General features: G+C 37.9%; 1 long non-coding RNA gene across 1 annotated transcript in view; it reads right to left on the bottom strand.

Moving 5' to 3' along the window:
• Positions 1 to 283: 283 nt before the first annotated feature.
• The window catches only part of LOC124272226, a 33,763-nt gene continuing 7,825 nt past the window's right edge, over positions 284 to 26,221 (bottom strand). Inside the window, exons 2-5 of the long non-coding RNA XR_006897287.1 lie at positions 24,744 to 24,802; positions 18,663 to 18,775; positions 866 to 991; positions 284 to 394 (exon numbers count right to left, since the gene is read on the bottom strand). This is a non-coding gene — a long non-coding RNA (uncharacterized LOC124272226). The remainder of the gene's footprint in view (positions 395 to 865; positions 992 to 18,662; positions 18,776 to 24,743; positions 24,803 to 26,221) is intronic.

Raw genomic sequence — 26,221 nt, forward strand, 5'->3', positions numbered from 1 at the left:
AACATAATGGAGTCCCTGCATCAATACATCTTCAAGACTAACGAATTGATAAATTATTCTAGACCAATATCTGTACACAAATAAAGAAATGTAACTGCAAGTTCATGGTTCCTAAGCACGTACAATGCACATTTAGCCTACCTCTGTAATAATGTCTATCTCTGATTGATTCACGTGACCTTGAACAAATGGTGGACGGAAAGTCATTGGAAAAAGTCATGGAAAAAGTCATAGGAAAAAAGTCATAGAAAAATAACTATTATAAAACATCATTGGTGCATAAGGCAAAGAGGACAAACACGTCAGCAATTTGTGCAGTAATCTTCAACTGTATTCACCATCATATACTTGCTTACAGCAAGCACTAGTTGACTCGATGAATATCTTGTGTGTTCTGAAATTAACAGTTAAACAGCTAATAATACACATGCCTCACGTTTAAATATACTTAAAGTTATAAACTTTCCAATTATGTCATGTACTTGACATAAATATCCAAAGCATCCACACTATTACTGAAGGCTGAAAATAATACCTAGACAGTCTGACACTGACACTGGTGCATTACTATCACTGCTCTTACACCTTTCACAAAATATGCAAAATTAACTCTTTGTGAAAATACTAGCAAAACATAATGAATAATTCTTACCAGGCACTGCTCTGACATGAACGATTATTATTTCGCTAATGTGAAACAAACAAACTCACATGAAGGTATACCTCGCACATCGAAGTGCACGAAAACTGAGAACACTGTGTAAAACTAACACTACAACTACATTAATTTACATTTAATGTTCACAACTTGTTGTTACTTTACTGTATTAAACTTGTTTCTGTGACACAGAATTGAATAAAATACCTGAAGAGTGGTGTCTTTACACAAAATTGCTCATAGGCGAGTCACATACAGGGTAGACCATGCCGTCTGTGTCGGCTACATGAAAACTCCGCGCTCTCCATAGCAGGGAGACATCATTATATACTTCTGCAAGGGAGAAGTCATTGCTATGACAAACCATTAAAGTTCAAACTTCTGGTTGAAGATTATCATACACTATAAAATAACTATTCTCAACAGCCTTTTTGTAATTATATGATGTGCCATGTACATATAAACATAACTAAAAATAGTGAGTGAATTTGGTTTACGCCGCTTCAGCAATATTCCAGGACTATCGCGGCAGACTAAGAAAATAAAGATGATCTATGCTTATATCAAGTGTTTGAAACTGGCACTAATGACTGCTGTGGATACACGTTCATTGAGTAATGGTTTTCTGTTACTGTATACATTTCCTATTCAATAAGACTGAATTAAATTCTCAACAATCATGTTCTCCAGTTATTTACTTTGTTTATACTATTTCACTTTCAAGTTAATTATTCCTTTAGTGTGACGCTGTAAGAAATTGGATCTTATCAAAACAGGAGAAATGAACAGATTATTATTTGTTTAGTTCTTAACGGATTGTGGGATTAAAAGTCACAAGTCCACATGATTGTTTGTTTAACTAGCTTTGAGCTTGACGATATCACACCGATTAATGAACTCATGGGATTATCAGTTAATGCTTTTACTCATATGGCTTCCTTCAAGCAGCTAATATAAGACACGCTGGCCGTAACACTGTGACTCAAACTCTTCACGGCATTGGCTGGAACATTCGGTTAAATAAAATATGCTGGGACAACTGACTGATGTAGTGCTGTTGCAGATGAAAGTGTTATGATGACAGTGCATTTTCTGATGTCATGTATTTTACTTGAATGATCACATTAATTTTATAAGTTAGGTTCAAATGTGGTGGTGCTGTTGACGATAATATTGTTATGACTTGTTAAATAGATACATTATCAATGCTGATCTTTTTGAGTTTATGACTTTTTTCCTATGACTCTTTTTCCTACCCAAATCTATGACATTTTCCATGACTTTTTCTTATGACTTTTTTCTACATCCGAACAAATTACAATGTATGCCGGGTGCACGGTTGTGCACTGCTTGTATCCCGCCCCATGGAAAAAAAAACGGTATCTTCCCATAAGATAGACCTCCCAAAGACAAACCGCTTAACACAGCACATTTTATGGTTGGATTTGCATAAGGCTTAATGAAGCTGTACCCTCGATAATATGCATCCATGGCAGTCAGTGAACCGTGAAGCAGTGGTTCAAATCGACTAGTCAATTACCATGTTAGTGAAATATAGGACTGAATTTCATGCTTCATTTACATTAAAGAGATTTAAGATATTTTGGCCTAAGGTTATGTATTTATATGGTTTTATAAAATCTTTCTATGATGTATATTTTGACCCTCTAGATAGCAGTGTCTGATAAGCCTGTTCAGGCTGGATGTATGTAAAACATTATGTGTTTATTTTATATGTATTTTATATCTTGTTTACATACGTGGGACAATTTAACAAACTATGTCTATCTGTCTGTCTTTAAACATTCGTTAAGATAAATTCTGTTTACTATTGTGATGCGGTGTATACGGGGATTTTTGCGTCCCGTTTTATCCACCTAGCCGAAGGCGTCAGTGACAGTTGCTACTACTTATGATAGGAATTAATTTGACGTTTTTGTGTATCCAGTTCTTGTGTATTCTGTTATATTATATATGTACCGGTGAGGTATTAATAAAGCAATGGTTTGCTTGTTTACCAAACCAGATTCTCTGAGAATATAAATATGTTTAAACCATATGTTCAAAATTGAAATACAATATGAACATGCACACAATAGCAAAATTGCCAAACAAGGTTTTCAAGAGCGTATACGCATAAATGTGCACGTCTTGAGATAGGTCAAAGTTCCTATTCCTATCTCAGTAAACAGGGTTGTTCAATCACACATATATACACACCAATTTTGCATGACAAATAAGTTAATGCACAAAGAGAATTTAACACCTTTTCGACACCTTATAATACAATCAATTCGAGATTTCCTTTAGAATGTACAATATTTGGCTGCGGGATAAGCCCAGTCAGTCTCTTTTAAAAAAACCCACCCTCGCGAGCACCTGTACATCTCACACCTAGCCCAGGGTGATCAATGGATTGTATATATGGAAAGCAAAATACACTTGAAAGTCGTGGCTGCTTAACTCCAATAGACAAGACCAACGGATGGGACACAACGACTTTTCGGCGGAAATTGGTCGCAGGCGCTTTGCGGAAATTACGTAACTGAACGCGGAGATACACTAAACGTCATCGTTCCGCTCCGTGACCTCGTCTTTGCGAGCTACACTGAAATACTCAACTGAGGTGAAACTCAGAATGATGAAATTGGAAATGAGGAAGAAACCAGCTAAATCAACATGTGGATGACAAACAACAACTAGCGAAAATCTCTCATGAATTCGTATGACAATGCAATATCTGTTGAGACCATGATAATTTGAACAACGGAGAAAGTTATATGGATATACAACTTCTTTATCATAATGTAAGCGGCGTTTCGGTGGTGTACCCCCAACAGGCAGCAGGGTTACCTGGGATAAGAGGACACACACATGAATGAGCGTGCAGGGCAGGTTGTTCCGTGTGGAAAATGGTCCAGGGTATTTTGGCTGCCCATACAATTGACGCTGTGACGTCATTCATTCATTTATTTCAATATACAAATTATCATCATCATCAATCTCATCAACAGTATTATGAAATACAACCATTAGGCAATATTAGCACTACCATCATGATACAGACATACATTATTACAAAATTTCACATTATACACAATATCACAAGCATACATCATTATTCATAGTCCCACAAGGTGCGACACACCGTAAGCAAGTGGAGTCTCGACACCATCTTGCAGCAGTTTATCCTCGCTGTCTAGCCGTTCTTCAAGCTGGCGATATTTGTTCTTCTTAAGCCTCACACAGCCACCACCCTGCAACTGCATCAATGTTATTTCTGTGTAGTTCTGTTGTGACCTTATCAGAATGATATGTCAACGAGATAAGTGATGTGTTCAGTTTAAACATAACATCAATCATTAATTTAATCACTCACTCGTATTAGTGTCAGTTCAGGTGAACTGTGTTCACGAGCTCAGCGCAGTGGTAAGGTGAACTGTGTTCATCAGCCCAGGGGGTAACTAAAAAGTGAATCACCTGTTGGTTTCAAGAGATTTAGCATGGTTCAGTGACCTGAAACCTTTAAACAATATCTGCTGGCAAACTGGGGACACCCCGTTTCGGCGTAGCTGCTAAAACCGTTATCAAGCAAGTGATGTCTACTGGGTAGTCCCGTAAGTTTAGACCTTTGGGTCGAGGTAAAAATCCTTGGATGTTTGATGTTGTGACGACGGTGTTGTTTTAAGGAATAGGACACTAGCTTTCTACCAAATGTAAAATGTGTTAACTCAGCTCACCCAGGAAACGAAATAAGACACGTGTACCAGAATGTGTTTGAAATTGCCAGTTATGGCAAATGCACAATTAGACTTCAAAGTTTTCCCTACATTTCGTGGTGGAAGATACCTTTGTGTAAATGGTTATATGTTCATAGTGAAAAAGAGGAAAAGGGGAGAATGGATCTCTTGAAAATGCATGCAGAAAGACTGCATACAGATCAACACTCTCAACTGTCTTAACGACATAGTTTCTAAAATACCAAGAGACCACAACCACGGACCTGTACATAACGAAGTCAAGGTAAATCTTTTCGGCTGTAGCAAAAATATTGACAATTTTTAAAAAGGTAAAAGCAAACTCAATCTTGAATATATTGTGTATTCCTCATTGCCTAATGTAAAGACTACATATTAATACTATGGATATTTTAATGTATAGTTTAAACATGTTTTCTTCAAGTAATCATGACGGGATTGGCAAACAAACATAAACATGCATGTCAATGCCGCTCCATAACAATAATACAATTACATAGATAGTGATGTACACTGTGTGCAAAACATAATGTGTGCAAATCATAATGGAAATCCACAAGGGCAATATTAAAAATATTGCATGCAACTTACTCTCTGGTGTCCTCCGATCAGTTAGACGTCCCAGACACGTTAAATCAACAAAAGTTATGGTTGGTTGCACTCAGGTACACTGCACTGTTACCTTTATTGGGTAATGGATTGATCCAAAGTTATGTGCATAAGAATATATTAAGCGATATAATTAATAGGGCTGTAATGATGCATCAAACTATCGATGAATTGCAATTATTCCGAAAGCAATTAATCGATGGTAGAAATGAAAAACTATCGATGCATCGATAGTATGTGTGACTATCGATAGTTTAGTGATGGTTATTTATTCTTATTAAATATTTGTGTTGTTTTGATTTTTTAATTGTTTAGGTGCAAACTTGCATTTCATTGAGTTTATGTTTTAACTGTTTACTCGATCTTGGTTTCAAGTTTCTTGTCAGTTATTCATAGGGGGAGCAGAGGAAGCCCAACAGCCCGTGGTATCCACCTCTGTACCTCTGGGAGTAACTCAGTTAGTTACATGGGAAATCTATAATCCTGTTTTGATCAAAGTGAACATTATGAACACAAACTGTGAGAAGCCGAAGTCAATAAACATTAGTATTCTGATCAAAGTATTTCTGCACAAAAGTAACAAACTCATAATTAGTGTTAAAATATACCACTAACCACTAATATGAAAACATCTCGTTAGTCTATGGGATAGGTCTATTACGTCAGTGGGTAAAACTAGGTTTGTAATCACAGTCACGCCTGATTGGTCCAAAGTTGTCTGATAATCGGCGTGTCTGACAAATGGGATCTGTCTAACTTATGAGAGCAAAAGCATACATGGAATTGGAGACCCCTTCTTCATCTCGGTTAAATGTGTGTTAAGCAGCAATAAATCCTCAATAAAAACCCAACTTGCTTATATATACAGGATGTACAGGAGGACTGCAGCTGTCACAATGGATTGACATGAGAGTGACGATGAGAGCTATCGGGATAGGTTTGTATGTTGAGGTACAATATCTTCTTATAAGTTTTCATTACTATCAATGCATCCCGCTAATATATGATAACATTCATGATAACAGCACTCCATGTCCAGCTCGTTAAACAACACAATAAAATATAATAGACTCACTCAGCGGGCCCCAGCCGTTAAAACACCAAAATAACCAAATAAATGAAATACTAAAATCACCAAGAATCTGCACGCCTCAGGTAAAAAGTAGAGTGCAAAAGTGAGAACCGCCAAAATAGTGCCAATCTTAATCTGCTAAATAAATCAGAATTATCTCAGTGTTAGCATTGCCATATTGTGTGTACTCTGCATGTTTATTTATGTGGAATTGCTTTATGTTTCTATTTAAATAGGGGTGGGGGCTGTACTCCTAAAACCTCGGGCGAAGAATAGCCGTGACGGGCAGACGGGAATTACAAAATAATTGATCAAAAATATTAAAACGAAACGTGCGAACCTGGGTAGGTACACCTCGCAAGTGTGGGGTTGCCCACGATAGAATTTATTCAACAATGAATACTGTAGTGTTTGCCAGGGCAGGGTTCCTCACATGCACAGATAAGAGACACGTCTTGACAGTCCCATACTTTATTCTTTACTCCCCATACAGCCATGCCGCTTCCGGTCACCCAGATCATACTAGCGTCACAACTAATTATCACCAGTACACTACATTCCCTCTTTTCCTTAAGATTAAAATAATTTGCTTATTCTGTATATTAAAATGAGACTGACAATCACTTCTTTTTCTACATATATGACTATAAAAAAATATATAAAAACATCACAGTAAATACTCCTCATGTTGCTTCACCTTTCAACATCTCCTGAAGAATCACAGAAAATAATATTCAGTTCAAATACAATTCATCTCCTTGTCCCTTTTGTTTTTTTTTTTTTTTAACCAAGTCCTTGTTATTTACAACCGTAAGACAGTGGTCAGTCAATTGGTTGACTAATTCTGGACACTTCAGACTGTTTCAGTACATGATGTAGATGCAAATGCTTCACACTGATTACATCACTACAACACTCATTACATAACCTCTGTATTTTGCTGGTTGACTCCTATGCCTCACTGGTCTGCCACTACACACATCCTGTAAATCAGGGGTACTCTCACCTGATTTAGACACACTGGTGGATGCACCACTTCCACCACTGCACGGCACCACATGCACTGACCCGCTATCCACTTCCTGACTATCCAGGATATTCTCACTAGATGATTCTTTTTGTGACACTATGACGACATACCGAGTGTCACGTAGAATAAAAACACAGTTTTGATGCTTTTTTTCCTTTGTGAGAAGGTTTGACAAGGCCCTTAGCTCCTGAGTGGTGACGTGTGATGTCCTGGGCAGGAAGTGACAGTGTATTGACTTCTTTCCTTAATTACCCAGTTGGGGCTCCCTAATTAACCTTCATTTGTTCTGAAGCAGCATAGACTATTTATTTTATTTGGAAGTGGTTATTGGCAAATGTCAATAGGATTGACAAGACATATTTCAATACAGTTAAAGCTCTCACAATACTGTTTATGTTACAAGAATTACAAATTAAAAGTAATATTTCATATTCAACAATTTCTTAATTTTGACTGTTCCGACGTGTATGTTTTGATATTATCTGTTCGTACAAGCATACCATTGACGAGCCACATTTCCAATTGCACTGGAGTTATTTCGCATGTTGTACGTTAACAAATTAATAAATAAGCTACTGTACTGGGGCTTATCTTGCTGTGATTTCTGTTCTGTTTTATGAATCAATGTATCATTGAAGCAGTATGTCAGATAAGTTTTCAACACAAGGTAGTACCTTTGTGTTGTTCTGTGAAGCCATAGCACATAAAAATGATAGAACTCTGGATCATTCGCAGATTGTTGCGAAGCGGCATTTCTGACATTTTCAGTCATCACTCGATCCTGAACTTGGTCACTAGTCTTATGCCCTTGGTGGTGCAAAAAACGATGCTTTTCAGTGCATCTATATTCTCAAATCATCTACTATACAATATCACGTCATACTGTAGTTAGATAACTTGTTCCATGGCATTACTTCTAATGTTGTAAAGTGCCTAGTGACTACATATGATGATGATTATGAGTTTAACGTCAGCTTCTGGCTGTAGCCAATAACGCCGACAGGGTAGGTGGGAGCTAAAGTAATAAATAATATGTTTATAATAAGGGATAAACCACCATACCCCCAAAAATATGGGTGGTCTCTGTTTTGTCATCACGTGGACTACTTTATATGCTGATAACGTACACTGAAGTATACAGGCATGACACTCTCAAACGCCATGATACTTGACAGCCCTGGCAATCACACGACACAAGCCAGCAGTGCATGATACAGAATGATACGGGCATGTTGGAGTAGTTACAGATATAATATAGAGATAAAATTATGTAATCTGCTTTGAATGTATCTGGACGTCTGTGGTGAGTCAATCGGCAGTGTCTGGTTCGTGCAACTTGATTACTTGCCTGTAAGATAGATAAAATTACTCGTGAGAGACCTTTATCATCTTTGTTCGCACTTTGTTCCTGTAACAATACGTTAAAATCTTGATAGTGTTCTGACACTCGTCCTCTATCTATTACTTTGCAGATTATGTGGTATTTCCAGGCTGCAGCGTGCACACATATCTTAGCTCCAGCTATCTCAGCTCACGTACAAATAGCAGGTTATTATGACATAACTTTGTGTCGTTCCACATCAGGCTGCGCATTTACGTTGATGGGCGTCGTACACCCATTTAATCTGTGATGCTACAATATTAATAATTGTGTTTAATTATGTTTCTTTTTTAGATTGCATCTAAGCTTTTAAATATTATAGACTCGTCTGTGTTCTATTTTGCTGGTTTAAAGGGGACTCACAAGCCTTTTATCTTAGTAATTTCTAAGCCATAACACTGGTCTTACCAATTGCCAGGCAGAATTGAAGAGATTGTTAAACAATTTAGTAATGGACTGAAGTGACAATCTATTGCTGCGTTGTTTTAGAGAAGGCTCAATTGCGTCTACATCAAGGCTCTCAATGGGAGATGTCGGAAGGCATCGAAATCTGAGTGCTTCATGTTTTTAGATTACTTATGCAGGTTCGAGGTATAACATTGGAGCCACAGTCCAATTTAGAGTAAATCAATGATCTATATAGGTGAAGGAGGGTTGTTTGATCCCCTCCCAAAGTCATTGCTGTCAATGTGCTTCACTGGGTGGCCCTTGAGGACCAAAAAACTCTATGAGTGCTCTGTACTCAAGCTTATCCATTTCTGCCGTTTCAGTTGGGGTACATGTGATTAGATGTCACATGACCGGAAACTAGTGGATATATGTACATGGCAATATTACGTTTATGTGAATGATATAAACCATTCTTCAATATCATACAGTTATTTTTATCATGCACATATCAGAAGTATTTTAGGTTCAAAACGTTTTGATAGCTCCATGCATTAGTACAACAATGGCATGGCGCCACGCAGGAGGAAAGTGTCCTGTTGTCCAAATATGATAAAAAATGTTCAGAAGTGTTTCAAGGCATGGGTTGGGTAAATATTTCAGGAACTGATAGAGGGGCTTTCTCAGTTCCAGTCCCCGTTCCATGAGCTTCCGCCAAGGCAGTATTCAGCTCACGGAGTAAAACTACTTCACTACAGTCTTCACCATTATCAGAATGAAAGGTGATTTTTAACTTATCTTGATGACTTCTATATTTCTGAAATTTTGGATTACAATTCAATGATAAAGAATTTCTAGCTAAACCTTTACCCAACTTGTTTGCAATGTCAGATTTATCAGTTTAACATACTGTGTCCATCATTGAGATGATGAACACTAGAATTTCTATCTTTGCCCTTACTACTCTGTATCGTGTTCACACACCTTCGTCATAGATATCGGTCAATTTATCTTACATAGTTCTTCCAAGACTGACGTAAACATACTTTGTTTTAAAAGTACGTCGACCCTTGGCACTATTTATTTTTTTAAAAATTATTTAGATTACGAACTGTAGGATGTCGGCAAAGGTATTTCCTTGCCTTTTTCTACACTTCCTCGCTTGTTTACAATCGTCAGTAAACCTCTGGTTTAGCAGAGGCCTTAGGAATAGTTTCATCAGATATTTTGGTCAGTTTATCAGAAAACAATTGATCTGCAGCCTTGACAAAGAAGTCAGATTTCAATTTGTTAGTACACGGTGTCTGGAAATAGTGACCAGTTGATCTTTTTAAATTTCACTTTGTTGCGGGTGGATAATAAGTCAGCACTAGAGCTGCAAGTATTATGGGAATATGGTCACTTTCATACAGGTTATCGTGGACTGACCACCCAAATTCAATATAAATATTTGGACCAGAGAGTGACAAGTGCAAATTACGTTCACGAACCAGTATGTAAATATGTGGCTGATCCATTATTAAATATGCACAAATTATTATTAGAAATGAAGTCCTCAAGAATTTTCCCTTTAGTGTTAGTATCAGTACTTCCACACAAGGTTATGTCAATGGGGATGCAGGGTTTCGGATGATGGTCAAATAGATCCTGAAAAATCGGACTTCTGAAGACCTGAAGATGGAGGTATGTATAAAGAATAAATGGTGAAGGTTATTTGTAAAGTAACTCGGAGGGCAACAGTCCGAAAATTACTTTTAAGAGGAACAGGGCTATGAATGACACCTTTCCTCGCCGAAATAGAAATATCACCAGTGGCTTTATCACCTGGCGGTGAGAACGAATGAAATGAATTATTGTACTGACGAAAATCAAATTAATATGTAATATTCAGGTACATAAAATACAGATGGCCTACAAGCATGTGATAATAGTTTCATATCACGAAAACTGTTCCCAAGATGTCTGCAATTCCCGTTGGACTAAGGTCATAAAATGCTTAGGGAGGTTCAACTTGAGGTGTCACTCCCTACACCCTGTGTGTGAAGGAGCGATCAATATTTCAAGTGGTTCAAATGGATTTTGAACCACCACTGGGACTCAAAGAAAAAGACTCTTCCAAATATTGAAGAGCTTTGACCTTCTTCTTTAACTTTTCATTCTTTATTTGAAAGACAACTCACTGTGTTTCCTGGGTTGAAGTGATATCTTCTGGTTGTGTTTCTCAGTCTGATAGTGTGATGAGCGTTGACAATATACTGTTACGGTTAAAGAATTTGCCGTGACAAAATGTTTGTGAGTCCCCTTTGAACCAGCAAAAACAAAACACAGACAAGTCTATAGTATTCAATAATATATTGAATAAACAATGACCAACTGATTGAAGATTGAGTTGAGACGAGGTGAGATGAAGATGATAGCAGACAGACAGATAAGCGTAAATCCAAAGCAGTCCTCAGTCAGCAACCAAGCCTTATGTACCTATCACAATAAGCTTTTCGCTTTCAGTAGCTACGCCTCACTATTATCCTCCCAGAACTTTCCACAAGACCGCCCAAGACCGGAAGCAAGAAACAACCAAAGGGAAGCGTAGCTCTTACTCTCAGCAGGCGGAATTACATAGCCTCAGCTCAAGATGCGAATTCAAATCACACTCAGCGTTTCAGACTTTGTGACCCATAATAACAAAAACGTAATTAATGTGACATCTTTATCAACACAAACACATTCTCATAACAATAGTTTGATATTTAATAAACTCTCATGATAAGTTGCAGTAACCAAACCTTGACCAGGTTTCTTTAACTGAAGAGGATGCCTCTTCATCATCAGAAAAGAAAGATAACTTCGCTTATTTGTTTCAGATGAACCAGAATGTGTGTTTTGAGGCGAGGTATAAAGATAATGTTCGGCAACCCCGTTCCCTATCCGCCATCGAGTGTCAACAAGAACGATGTTGTAGTGGAAAACCAGTCCTACATGGGTGTTATAATGTCAGGCTGGTTCAGCCCATGACTTTAGTCTTAAGAAACACAGAATTCAGAGGTCCACATCACCGGACTGGCCCATGAGCCACTGCCTTCTGGGCATAGGCCTCAAGGCAAAATGAATATTATTCATGTTCATGAAATGTTTGCCTTCATAGACACGTGGTATCATTTCAAAAGTTGTAAACAAGTATGCTCAGGGCACGGTGTGACCAGCCGATCGATAGAATCCGGGCCAATTCTACCACCCATCTAGATGAAGTCAGTGTCGAAGTTGTATGTTTTGCAAAGGAACACTATTCGTTGAACCAGTGCCCTCAACCACCAGAATCCTGCCATCCACCGACAGAGGGACGCAAACAAGGCAAACCAGTCTTTTACGACCAGCAATGGGGTGCTGTTGACCTATACCTATTCTGACCCGGGTTTTGATCCTCACGATTGCTGGAAATAAATGTTCTTGCGCCCCAAACGCTTAAGCAGTTGAGTATCCGCTCAATATCGAGTATTACCGAAACAAAACATAATTCAGAAAAGAAAAATTTCACTGTGAACCCAAAACTTTAAATCCAGCACAGCAAAGCTGTTGCTGATAGATCAACCTGCAACATCGTCACAATTTAATTCTGGATCTCACATAAGTCCAGAAACTTCCTCCGCACTGTGGGCACTTTCTGACAAGGGATTTGACCAAATTAAACATGCAGTTGTTATGAATATATGCCAAGATGATGAAAAACATTTGGCCCATGGGCGAGAGTCTCTTTACATTTGCTCAAAATACATGTTTGTTTCTGTGTTTTGAAGGCAGCAAATGAATGAAAGAATGTTTGTGAAATATCATGATACAATCTTTTGACTTAATTCGATAATTTAGAGCTCATAACAAATATATCGGCCATAGGCTTCAAAGCAATTTCTTTTACTCAAAGAAACTCAGTAATAAATGTCAGTCCATAATGGGCGAAACAGTTTGACCCACTGGCAAGCTTCGCTAATTTCACAATTAATTTGGTTTGGTTTGCGAAAGAAAAACTGACAACATTACTTCTACTATTTATATGGAAAACAGAATGCGAATTGCTTCTGTTTTATCCTGTTGATCAGGGTTGGTTGAAAACAAATGTAATGAAAACATGTCACTGATGAAAAACGATTTGAGTGTGAGTGAGTTAATATACTCCAGTATATCGTCACATCGGCAATATTTCAGCCATATTTTGACTTGAACCAATTAAACATTGATGAGGAATAAATGTATAGTATATAACCTGTCGTCAAGGGACAGTAAAATATCCAGAATATCAATCAGATTTAAACCTAGCATTTAATATTTATATAATAGCACTATTTGGACAATACACAAAATGAAAACATGTTATAGACAGCCAGCAACTGATTTTAGATCACCATGGGGACTTACGGTACTTTAGCTACCTGCGAAGGACTTACATGGTCCCTTCATACGTTGGCGATTGTGCACAAATTTAGCACATGTATCCTACTATTATAAACCTGGTATATCTAAATTTACTTAAAATGTTTTGAGACTTACGTACCCTCTCAAGAAGACAAAACTGTGAAACCCGTGAAGGTGCGGGTTAGAATTGGCCTTCAGTAACCTATTCTTATCGTAAGAGGCGACTAACGGGATCGGGTGGTCAGGCTCGCTGGCTTGGTTGACACATGTCATCGGTTCCCAATTGCGCAGATCGATGTTCATGCTGTTGATCACTGGATTGTCTGGTCCAGGCTCGATTATTAAAAGACCGCCGCCATATATCTGGAATATTGCTGAGTGCGGCGTAAAACTAAACTCACTCATCCAATTACGCAGATCGATGCTCATGCTGTTGATCACTGGATTGTCTGGTCCAGACTCGGTTTATTTACAGACCGCCGCCATATATAGCTGGAATATTGCTGAGTGCTGCGTAACACTAAACTCACTTTCTCACTCACTCCAAACTGTGAAAAAAGGAACACCTCCAGGTACCCAACAATGTCAATATGAACATAATGGAGTCCCTGCATCAATACATCTTCAAGACTAAACGAATTAATAAATTATTCTAGACCATATCTGTACAACAAATAATGAAATGTAACTGCAAGTTCAAGGTTCTTATCTCTGATTGATTCATACGTGACCTTGAACAAATTACCATGTATGCCGGGTGCATGGCCGTACACTGCTTTGGGTGGTTTAGTACAAATCATCTGGCAGAATATATCATTTTATACCCCACCCCTTGGTAAAACATGAATCCCACGGTAGTCAGTGAACCGTGAAGCAGTGGTTCAAATGGTGTCCTCTCTCTTAGCCAGATTCAGGAAATTTGTATTAAAGTTGGATATATTGATATGGTATTATTTGAAATTCTTTACATTTTTAAACATGTGTGTTGAGCCATAGTCTGTATAGGAACAAAATGGTCAAGTGATTAGGAAATGCTCAATTAGTGAGGATTAGGTGAAATTTGTATTAAAGTGAGATGCATTGATAAAACTGTAACAATTGGTTTAAACATATTTTTATTCCGTCAATGCAGAAAACCTTGATAGGCGAACAAGCCTAGTGGCTTATATAAACGCTGCTCCAGTACAACGGTTCCAATATAGCTGGATGCATAACTGAAATAGTCCGACAAGAAAAGAATAATACTGAGACAAATTTACACTCAGAAAAATGATTGAATAATAAATATTTGGTTTTGTGTTGGTTTTGCCTAGCAACAGAAAAAGAGCGCCGCAGAAAACCGCTATATAAAATCTTGTTCCTGAATTGAATATACATGTATATGTAGAGGTGATAATCACTGGAAGCGCTTACTTTTAGAAATGAACTGGTGTAATGAGTTGAGAATGTCAGCTAATTCTGGTGAGTTATCCAATGCGCCGTTACCGTATAAGGTAGTTTTACATCGTATCCTTGAATATAAAAATACACCGTTGTTCTTAAATTTTGATAGTTCCGACATGTAAAAAGTGAGGAATGACGTCTTCGTTATAATGACCACATGAACACTTAGTTGTTTCTGATATATGTCGATTATATCTGTCTGCGTTCAGATCACTACAGCCGAGCTTAAGGCGACAATGGATGATTTGACAAAATCTAGTCCCAAAATTTAAATCAAAGTAGTTGTGAGTTTCTGTTGGATTTATCATGGTTTTAAACTGCCTCACGGAAATAGCGTTAACAGCTCCATCGGGCAATGAATTCCACGACATAATCGCGCTCGGTAAAAGTGAATGGAAGTACTAGCTCTAAGATTATAGTTGCTTTGTTGAAATACTCTACCTGGTACAAGATCACTCAGATAATCAGGAGTCAGACGATGATACGCATTTTATAGAAAGTTAAAAGTTGAGAGCGATATCGTCTCTTGTTTCAGTGTGCTATAATTGGTTTCCTTTGTATATTTTTTCATAACTGGTGCCACGAACCGCACCGCATATAGTTCTTAATGCGTCTAAGTGTAAATTTTCCAGTAAAATCGCCTGTTCAATCGTACAATTATCCCATATATGACAGCAGTAATCAAAAAGTGGTAAGATAAAGGAGTTATATAAAGTATTTAGCGTTTTCCGAGATAAATGATATTTCAAACTTCTCAGACAATTGATCATTGGACTAATTTTCTTTACCATATCAACTATATGAACTTTCCAAGAACAATCGCTTTGAAGTGTTATACCTAAGTGTTTATGGTTATCAACTTCTTTAATAGTTTCGCCATTCATTAGTAAGTTCGGCCTGGCATAATTGTTCGTTTTACGAGTGAATGTTATAATTTCAATCTTACTAGGATTAAAACTTACCTGCCACTTTCTGGCCCAGAATTTTTGCCAAATCATTGTTTATAATTGCGGCTGCTGTAATATGATCATCTATTATAGCATATATTGATGTATGATCAGCAAAAGGCGAATGTTACTGTCTATACCATCTACAATGTCATTAATATAAATGATGAACAGAAGTGGTCCTAATACGGAACCCTGGGGTACACCAGCTTCCACAGATTTGATACCTGAACTATATCCATTTATTACCACTTTCTGCATTCTACTATCTAAATAACTTTCAAACCACTCCAAAAGTTCTCCCTGTATACCATAAGCGTAAAGTTCATGAATAATACCTTTGTGCCAAATTTTGTCAAAGGCTTTACTTACATCACAGAATACCGCTCTGATTTCCTTCCCTTGGTCTACGTCACTTGCGATAAAATTATAATGATAAGTTAGTTGATTTACTGCAGAATCACCAGGCATAAATCCAGATTGTGAGTTTGATAAAATTTTGTTATCCCCGAGGAAGTTGAAGACGTATTTATAAATGCATTTTTCAAAAACTTTAGCGACACAGCTTGTTAACGCTACAGGTCTATAGTTTGAGCAATCGTGTTCATCAACTTTCTTATGAAGCGGAATCACCGAAGCTAGTTTCCAAGAAGTAGGATACTGTTTTATTACGAAGGGAGATGTTGAACAACTTAGCTAACAACGGGGTTAAAGAGGTTGCAGTTAGTTTCAGTATGATGTTTCCAATGCCATCAGGCCCCGTGGCTTTCGATGTATCTAGACTCAGAAGAATATCGCAAACAACTGCAACGATTAGAACCAACGAGCCGGCATCGATGAATAACAAAATCCTATCCTTAATAAGAAAACAGAATCGTGTACGTAACGTTGCTAAGTAGTATTTCGTTCATTTGAAAAACGATTATCTGAACGATAGCTCAGCTGATAGTAACATTTTCGATTATAGGAAAAAAGTCCCGGAAACAAGTACCGGAAAAACGTCATCCGGAAAAATGTCCTATTATTGTGATAACAGATTAAATGGATGTTTACATCAAAGGTATTGTAGAGAAAACATAAAGTGATTGTGTATAAAAAGACATGGATACTGAGTTAACCAAGAACAATGATATTTTAACTTGGCAGGTCTAATCCTGGATTTAGCTTGAGTTCTGTTTGTCAAAATGTGATTTTAGCTGCTTGAATCAAAAGAATAATTAGTGTTCACAACATGATTGTTTTAACAAACTGGCTCGTGGAGTACTGTTTGAATTCTGTTTGTCAAATAAAACGTGATTTTAGTTGCTTGAATCAAAGAATAGTTAGTGCTATATATTTAACTATTTTAAACAACCGCAGAGTAATGGGAAGTAAATACACACTTTTCCTCGTTCCTGCTAATGGAACGTGATTAGATTGTCCATTGTTTGCAAACACGTAAAACGGAAAGTTTACAACGCGCCCGCCCAAATAATGCAACACGGTAACAATTTGTTCAACTGTTTTATGGAATGTTTTGGGGACATTTTGGAAATGCTACGTAATTTGCATGTACACCAAAATCCTAGGTAGTGAATATCAGTAATCATCCGTTGTTACGGTTTCTATACACTATAAGTTAACACCCTCAATATTGTTCATGAAAAAGTAAATGTATATATGAATGGCCAATGAAAATAGCGTTTCCAGAAGCCGGTAAACAGGGGTGATGATGTAGGTCAAGCGACACTAAATGTACTTATGGCATAAGCCTTAATCACATACATGACTCATTTCATCTGCAGTGACACTTCACGTGACAGGTGTCCCTTGCCTCATGGCTGCACTACCATTACGTAAATGTGCCACTGCTCTGGTGATGATCCTGAAGAAACTGCAGAAAGGAACTTAACACTGACATCAAAGTAAATCAATAATTATGATCTGAGTTACAGTAATAACTCCAGCAATGATTATCGTACATAGGACAATGCCATGATAGATGGAGGTCCTGGTCGACGTCCAAACCTAAATTCTGACATATTCAATTCTCATTCATTCCGAAATATCGTCTTTTTCCTGTAATGGCGACTATCGTGGAAGCCATTTTTCTGCCATATTGGTTTGATCAAATTTTCATAAATCAGAGATTTATGTGTTGAAGTCCAATCCCGCGATCTCGCACTTGGGACGTTGGACACTTTTAGCTCCATATTTCGAGATCGCGAGAAAAGGGGTTGGAGGGAGGGGGATGTGTTGACCAATTGGAGTGAATAATAGTAGCTGCTGTGACGTAGAAGTCCGTTGTTTTACAGAGAACTCCCCCATCTCGGCTCACTGTCTCTAGGTTTCCGAATAAGAAACAATCTCGCATGACGCCTTAGACTTTAGCTTTGTGGCTGAAGTCTCTTTGACAAAAGTTAGCAACATTGTGGGTTGGTTGGACCGTGCGAGTAAAAAGCCGTCCGAGGAAGAACATCCTGTTCCGAAGGTCCCGTCGCGACAGCGTAAGAGGGTATACTGTAGTTTAGGGGAAGGAACGTCACTCCAGGTGTTGGCAACGACTGAGCCAAAACATAAACATTAATTAATATCCAAACCGTTTCTAGCACACACAGACAAAGCTATCGTGATCAACAATTTGAGAAACATACGCGGAAAAAACGACAACGCTCCATGCAAAAGAACAAGGACAAAACTCTGTTTAACTTATTAATTAAACTATATTTTTTTAAATACAACCGCTTGGAAGTATCCTATAAGTGCAATAAAATCGGCTAATAGATATAGTTTGTTTGCCCTCAGAAGATATGTATTAATTATTATTGCGCTTCATCTGTCGACTCACGATCATGATCATTCGCCACTCTGAGTTACAGTACAGTCACTATAAAGATACTGCTAGGTTTTTATCCTTTGCTGCAATACCACAATCATGTCACGGTGACCTACAAGTATCCATGTAAAGGGAAATACAAGACAAGGAAATCAAACCTGTGTGCAGAGAAGGGAATGGACGTTTTCTCCACTAATGTGCTCCACTCTACACATTTTGCACTTTCTACATTCATCTTCATTTTCGAAGGTGCAGGCAGGACAAGGCCACACTGGAATAAATGAGATCATTATGTTATTATGGTTAAAGGCCTACACACACACGTATCACATAGGCGGATCCAGAGAGAGGTGTGTGTAAAGTGAGTGGGTGGGGTGGGGTATTAAATAATCCTTTAAAGACGGGTAAAAATTAACCCCCACCCGTTCTCAAAAAGCTGTATCCACCCCCGGAATCCTATGAATATTTATAGGTCGTTTTGAAGGTACTCACGCAATCTGATTATAACAGCGAATGTACAGACCTAACGACCTGTATTTTGATCAGCTGATATCCGCTGTGTTGTGGTGGCAGACAGTGGTGTAGTGCGGTTGCAAACACTTTGTATTGAGTAGTACAGGACAACAAAGACTGTATTCAGCCATTCAGAGGTGTGCAGGTGACGGCAACGAGCACTGTAATGGCGGCCCCCAATAAGGTAACATGTGACACAAACATCGAGGTTAGTTGGAGGAAAACAAGCAGCTTCGCAAATGTTATGCATATCGAAGCAGAAGTGCATGTAAATCATCCCACTATCGCTAGCTGTGAACACACAGACGGTCAGATGTCGGAAAGTAGGCAGAGTGACATTAATACTATACTGGAGTGAGTGAGTTTAGTTTTACACCGCACTCAGCAATATTCCAGCCATATGGCGGCGGTCTGTAAATAATCGAGTCTGACCAGACAATCCAGTGATCAACAGCATGAGCATCGACCTGCAACAATTGGGAACCGATGACATGTGTCAGCCAAGTGAGCGAGCCTGACTACCCGATCCCGTCAGTCGCCTCTTACGACAAGCATAGTCGCCTTGTACGGCAAGCATGGGTTGCTGAAGACCTATTCTACCCCGGATCTTCACGGGCCTTACCATACTGGAAGCAGTGACAGGCCTTATGAGTCAATTAGGGGAGGTGCAGTGTCATCCCTCACAAAACGCATGTCAGAATTAGAAACCAACTTAGAAGTCAATATCAAGTTTTTAATCTCATACAATAGAGACAAGTCAGGAATGTTTAGAATGAATTGCATAAAGATTTTTCCACGTTGAATCAAAGTGAACAAATTAGAGCAAACCTACTGAAATAGTACAAAAAGGTGTAGCCCTCTCAGAACGTTGACCCATGCTCCTTTTGTGTACAAAGGACGAAAAACCAACCTCGCAAAAATTAAAAACCCAAGAGATAAAGAACACCACTGGACGACCTGCTAATCAACTCAACACAATTAGAGGGTGAAGAAGTAGTGAGAAGTTAAGGTTATGTCAGAAAATATGGAGAAAGCAGAAATCCGGATCACATAGTCTGCCAGCTTGGAACCCCAGAGCAAAAGCATTTGGTTATGAAAAACAAAAATAAATTAAAGAATAAGAAGAATATGTAAAAAACTACATCTATAATTACATGACAAAGGATGAGCTTAAAGGCCAGGGTTCAAACCTATACACAGATGGGGTGTGGCCTCCTTGCCTTGTCAAAGTCTTCGATGCAAAGCAATGCAGTATTCAAGTACATTCCATGTAATATCACAAAATGGACATACCGGTTCTTGATGAAATTAAGCCCTAGTGTAAAGAGGTATGTTATGGCGGCTCATGATAAAATGTATGGATGCAAACAGCCTACACAACATACATTATGAAAAAATATTTCCTCAATATATATTTTAAAACCAGATTTAAATTTTAGCCAGGTGGTCAGAGGAGGGACAATTGCATAGAAACAAACCTGTGAGTAGGTTAGGGTTTCAATCAGGGTTTTTATATTTCAGGCAGGCTGTGAAAAGGACCCTCCCCACTCCCCCTGACCCCATGCTGTGCAGGTTTAGGGCTATACACTTATTTGATGCTGACATCACCATGTTGAAGATTGTATTTTCAGAAAATACGTAAAATTTTAAATTTCGTATATGCTAATCAAATATGTCAAATAGTCATCACAATATGTAGTGAAGGGTTGTTGGGCATTTACTATAAAGGCGCATGTTTTTCTAGTGGTAAATTCCAGGTAAACCTTTGACATCTCCCCGGCTCTTCCCAGGCACCCATAGCCGTTACAGTCACTCATGGACAGATAACATCTACACTGCTGAGGAGTAACCAATGGGAAACTAATTGCGAAATCCTTGTTTTGGGATTGTTTTATTTAGGTTTGCACCCCGGCCTTTAAGGCAGAAAAAAACCATGCGCATGCTTCTCAAAACGTTAGACAAGGAAAACATGTTGAGATTCCACAAGAATGGGAAGCTGTCTTCGACCAACAACACACCTAAGAAGACCCACTAGGGCTTACGGCTTGGGGTATGGAATGTCAGGGGTTTTAAGAAAAATGTGAAACATATAGATGCATAAATAACTTGAAATGTGATGCTATCAACTTTTCTGATTGTGACATTATTGGACTATGTGGAACATTTTTAAAGGGCACAGATAAAGTTGACCTAAACAGATATGAGTGGAAAGGACAGAACCGTCAAAACTTACATGTGCGCGCCAAAAGATGATCTGATGGAGTAGGAATTTTGGTGAAGAAGGACGTATTTCCATATGTAAAGAGACTGACTGACTTTAACTCAGAAGGAGTACCGTGAACACAGATATGTGGGCATATAAACCAGATATGTACATGTGCATTGTTTACCTGCCTCCACATGGAACAAGTCGGATCATAGAAAATGAACTTTTCTGAACTTTTTATTTCTCTCATATACATTACATGTACATCATGTACATTAGTGGAGATTTTAATTTTAGATGTGGAGATGTACAAGATATCATTGAAGAAGTAGACAGCTTGGAATTAAGAGAGGTTATTGACAATGTAATGGATATTAATGGGGAATGACTTATAGATTTTATGACAACTTTCAGTTTATGCATGTTGAATGGGCGTCTTGGTACCCAAGACTATACATACTTGATTGCACAAGAAAAATCTGTTGTGGACTATCTTTTAACCCCATATGAGCAGTGTCAACATGTGAAAAAAAGTTTACAGTACATAGAATCAGTGAATTAATCAACAAAGCTGGTCTAACCCTCCACCAACGTTACCAGAGCATTAAGTCTTAACTTGGGAAATAGAAGATTGTTCAATGTGTATAAGTAATAATACAGAAAACACAAGAAAACCTGAAAAATGTATTGTGACGTATAATGTTGAAGATATTGCCTTTGATTTCCTTCTCAGCAACGAAAATATGAATCTATAACAGAATCGGATATCACAAGTTTGAACCAGTCCGGTTGGAATGAACTATATAATGAACTAGTGTCAACCATTAAAGAAGAAATGGACACCAAACTAGAACATTCAGTGATTCATATTAACGGGGACACGAAGAAGAAGAAACCAAGAGCAAACACATACTGGTGTGAAGAGCTCCAGTAAAGTGGGCACTCTAGAGTGCAACAAAAAAGAATTTGACAATCTACATCGCAAACATAAAATATTTCATCAAAGAGAAAAGCTAGTTAAAACCACACATTCTTATCCAAACCAAGTACATCTTTGAAAGACAACTTGGGATCCAAAATGAGAGGAAAATCATGATACCTAAATAGTGACAGAAGAAAATAACGTTGTAACTGATCATAATCTTGTAATGAACAAATGGGAAAATGATTCTCTTGTGTGTTAAACCCCGCCATAAGTACAGAAAACATGCAAATATATCATAGTTAGGACATGTATAACAAATTACAGAAGATTACTTTAACTGAAGTGGAAGACTTAAATAGATCAATGAGCATAGGAGAAGTTTCAGAGGCTATACTACCATTGAACATGAAAAAGGCGCCAGTAATTTACAATATTCAAGCAGAGGTTATGTAGCTGAGTTTAGCTGACTGCTGAGTGGTCTCAACGATGGAACCTCTTAATCAACATTATAAGTTGTATGCTTCTATCGAGGGTAAGACGGTCTGATGTACGTATCTTTGAAGCAGTGTTACCCGAGCCGGTAGGCGAGGGATAACACTGCCACAAAAGATGGGTACATCAGACCGTATTACCTGAGCGAGAAGCTTACAACGTATTTATCTTACCGCCATGATAATTGTACAAAATATAAGTTTATTTTATTTTGAAGATCGATAAGCTCGCTACCGACTATATGACAAATAAACAAAATGGCGTCTGCCTCTCGACTGGATTTTTAATATCAGTGAAACATATTCTGGCAAGCTTAAAACTGCTATAAAATGGCTAATAATGTTTAAGTTTGAGTGTGCAAACGATGCAATGTATAAAATATTTTAAATAAAGCAGTGAAAGTCGGTAAAATAAATGTGTACATAGTGAACTCAAAACAGCTAATCGAACAGTTTCGAACTCCGTGCATTGCATGCGTCATATTATGACGTCATAGGACTGTTAGCGATACAGCTTCTCGGCGGTGAGTTTGGCGGTTACCGTGGCAGCGGATGATATTTTTCCAGTTGTCACCCACCTGGAATGGGTTTACGGAAACTTGTCAAAGTGTCATTGAATTAAAGTATTTTACATGAAGGGAAGATAAAGATAAAACAAAGAGTCTTCAATGCAGACTCGTGTCAATACCCAGATCAACAGTGAACCTCAGTTGTGGTGATATAATAGGAGAATATTGTGAATAATATAAATGTTTAAGTATGTGGATAAATGAATTTTAAGATAATAAAATATCTGTAATGTTTTAAATATGGTGTCTTTTAAGGCCTTATGATTCCCGGTTGTCATATGTGTATTTTACTACTGCATATATTGTGAACTGTGAAAACATGACACAGTATCGTAATAATTATGTTTTACAAATTAAGATCAAAATGCAGCAGGGAGGGTTCGGGTGATCCTCCGCACTGTCATCAGCTCAGGGCCCTTGCCCCATCTGCACGCAGCCCAGACAGCGAATGGGACTTCTCCCAGGAAACGCTGCCTAGTCGAACCAACCAGGAACCTTCCGGAGAATATGTAAACTCCCCAATTCTGCAGCCTTCTGCATTACCCAGTGTGTCAGAAGGGGCTGTGCACCCTCGGCGGAGAACCCTGGCACTCTCCTGATCTGCGCCAAGAGATCAGGAGGTACAAACCCAGGGGCACCGAGAAAATGGGGAATCTAACGACAGTGTACTTGTGGGATACAATCGAGAAATTTCAAAAGCAAGGTTCGCATATTTAGCATGCTTTTCCTGAATCTTGCTAATCAAGTTGCTGGCAAAAGGATCGTAGTATTTCTGTTATTTTAACTTTCGGCTAAATCTTCCTACATCGCCAGCGGCTGAAGGGATGATGTAAATCCAGCTAGTGTCCATGCAGGTAGCAAACGTAATGTAAGTCCCCATGGTTCCTAGTATGGTGATCTACCTTGAGTTGTTGGCGATTTTTGCCCGTGTTTTATATTGTATTGTCTTCTTTAATTACAATCTTTTAGTTTAACATGCTAGTTTTATGTTCATATATGTGATATTCTAGTATATTTACTGTCCATCGTCGACAGGTTTTACTCTCCAAAATGTTTTCATTTTTATTGTATAAATTGTTTTCGTCATTATATATGGCTGAGATATTGCCGATGTGACGATAAATATTACCTCACTCACTCACTGCTGTCAAAAGGGACAGGAAATTCAATAATATAAATAAATTCATTAGCTTTATCAGAAAGAACAAGATCAGGTTTGTTGGCTGGAATTTTTGAGAAAAGTTTGAAAGTATCATTTTCCATGACGCCGTGGCGAAGACGATAGTAGAAACAGCGAACCATGCCAGCATGCCTATTTAGATATGCTGTTTGAGCCAAGAAAGAGCATCCAGTGACAAGATGTTTGACAGTCTTTTGTACCAGTTGACCTCACGTAATCGGTTAAAAATGACCATTGAATATTTTAAACTCATAAAAATGTTATGATAGGTTATATAATAGATATATTTGAGAAAGTCCCATGATCTACATACTAATGGACAGAAAATGTGCAGATTGTATGTATAGTAACTTACTTTTGTCAGTTGGACGTTGTATCAGTCTTACAGGATATGATGTGCGATATATTCTATACCTGAAAGGAAACAAACCATCAATCCTTAATCTGATATAAATAGGTGACACATATAATGATATTTGATGGTGACCATTCCTTGTGGAAAGAGATGTCCCCTCTTAGCCGAACTTCGCTGTATCTGACTTTGTTATTCGAGAAACCAACATCTATGTTCGAGGTGCTATGAAAACGTTTTGAGCCCTAAATTGAATTCTGATACGAGGGACAGTCAAAAGTAGTCGGCCTGACCTAGTAAACGATACAAATGCAGCTGTTTTATGTTTTATTTTTTCTACATATTATCTGTCAACCTCAAGCAAATTGGTTTTGCTACGTTCCAGCCTTACGATCCCCATTTTGTTTGAAATTTTATCTTGGTACCCCCCCAAAAGCGCAAAATCTGCAATAAATGCACCACAAACTTCAGGTAACAAAATATGCAAGAAACATTTTGTGTGTTTGAGATAGGTAGACGTCCGCTAGAATCAAACTTAGATATTAAAGTGCATAAAAAAGCAATTTGAAAGTACAATCGCTTGTTAAAGTGATTTCCCCTTCATGTTTACTGAAACAGCTTGTTTTGGAGACACTACCCACCCCTTTCAGACGACGAAATCATAAGGACATAACTTATTTTTTCTAATGTTTTCACTTTTTCACACATGATGCTAAAGGTTCAAAGTAAATACTGAATGATCACACAAGTGTCAACTCTCAGTATATTGTAAAACAGGGCCAGCTTGAATATCTGGACACAATGTTTTTGAAAGACTAATATGGGGTGTCCTTAAAAAGAACCAGCCCCCGACTAAATATGAATCAAGCAATCCAAAGCATTGACTCTTGATTATGACGGGAACTCATCCAATACTATACTAACATATTATTTTATATGACATTATCTGAGGGCATACCCATTATCGAAGATGTACTAAATGACGGATCGTTTTCATTTTCTGCATATTTGCTAGAAATATTATACCCCAATGTGTTGTGATATCTCGTTAATCACATTACCCACATATGTGATTTTTTATACGGCTTTGCTAATGATTCCTACAAACTAAAATGGAAGGTTTTCAAACATTGGACATCGAGAATATAGTTAGGCCGAGTAGTTTTGACCGACCCTCGTATATGCATGCTATGAATAACTGATATTAAAGAATGGTTTACATTAGTCACATATATACACTTAATATTGACGTGACATCTGATCACATGTATAAGGCATTCGGAGAATGACTATCGTTCTGAATTCACAAAATTTCTTGATTGGTGTAAATTAACTTCCTAAAATTATATGATAAGAAAACAAAAGTAATGGTTATTGATTTTCGGAAAAGTAAAAGTGAGCTACTGCCAACTGCCATTGATAATGAAACCATAGATGGAGCTTAGGAATATATACTACCCTTCAAAAGTTTAGACTCGCTT

This window comes from Haliotis rubra, unplaced genomic scaffold (genome assembly GCF_003918875.1).
Source record: "Haliotis rubra isolate DU_JTF1 unplaced genomic scaffold, ASM391887v1 Scf1674, whole genome shotgun sequence".
Classification (NCBI taxonomy): Eukaryota; Metazoa; Mollusca; class Gastropoda; order Lepetellida; family Haliotidae; genus Haliotis; species Haliotis rubra.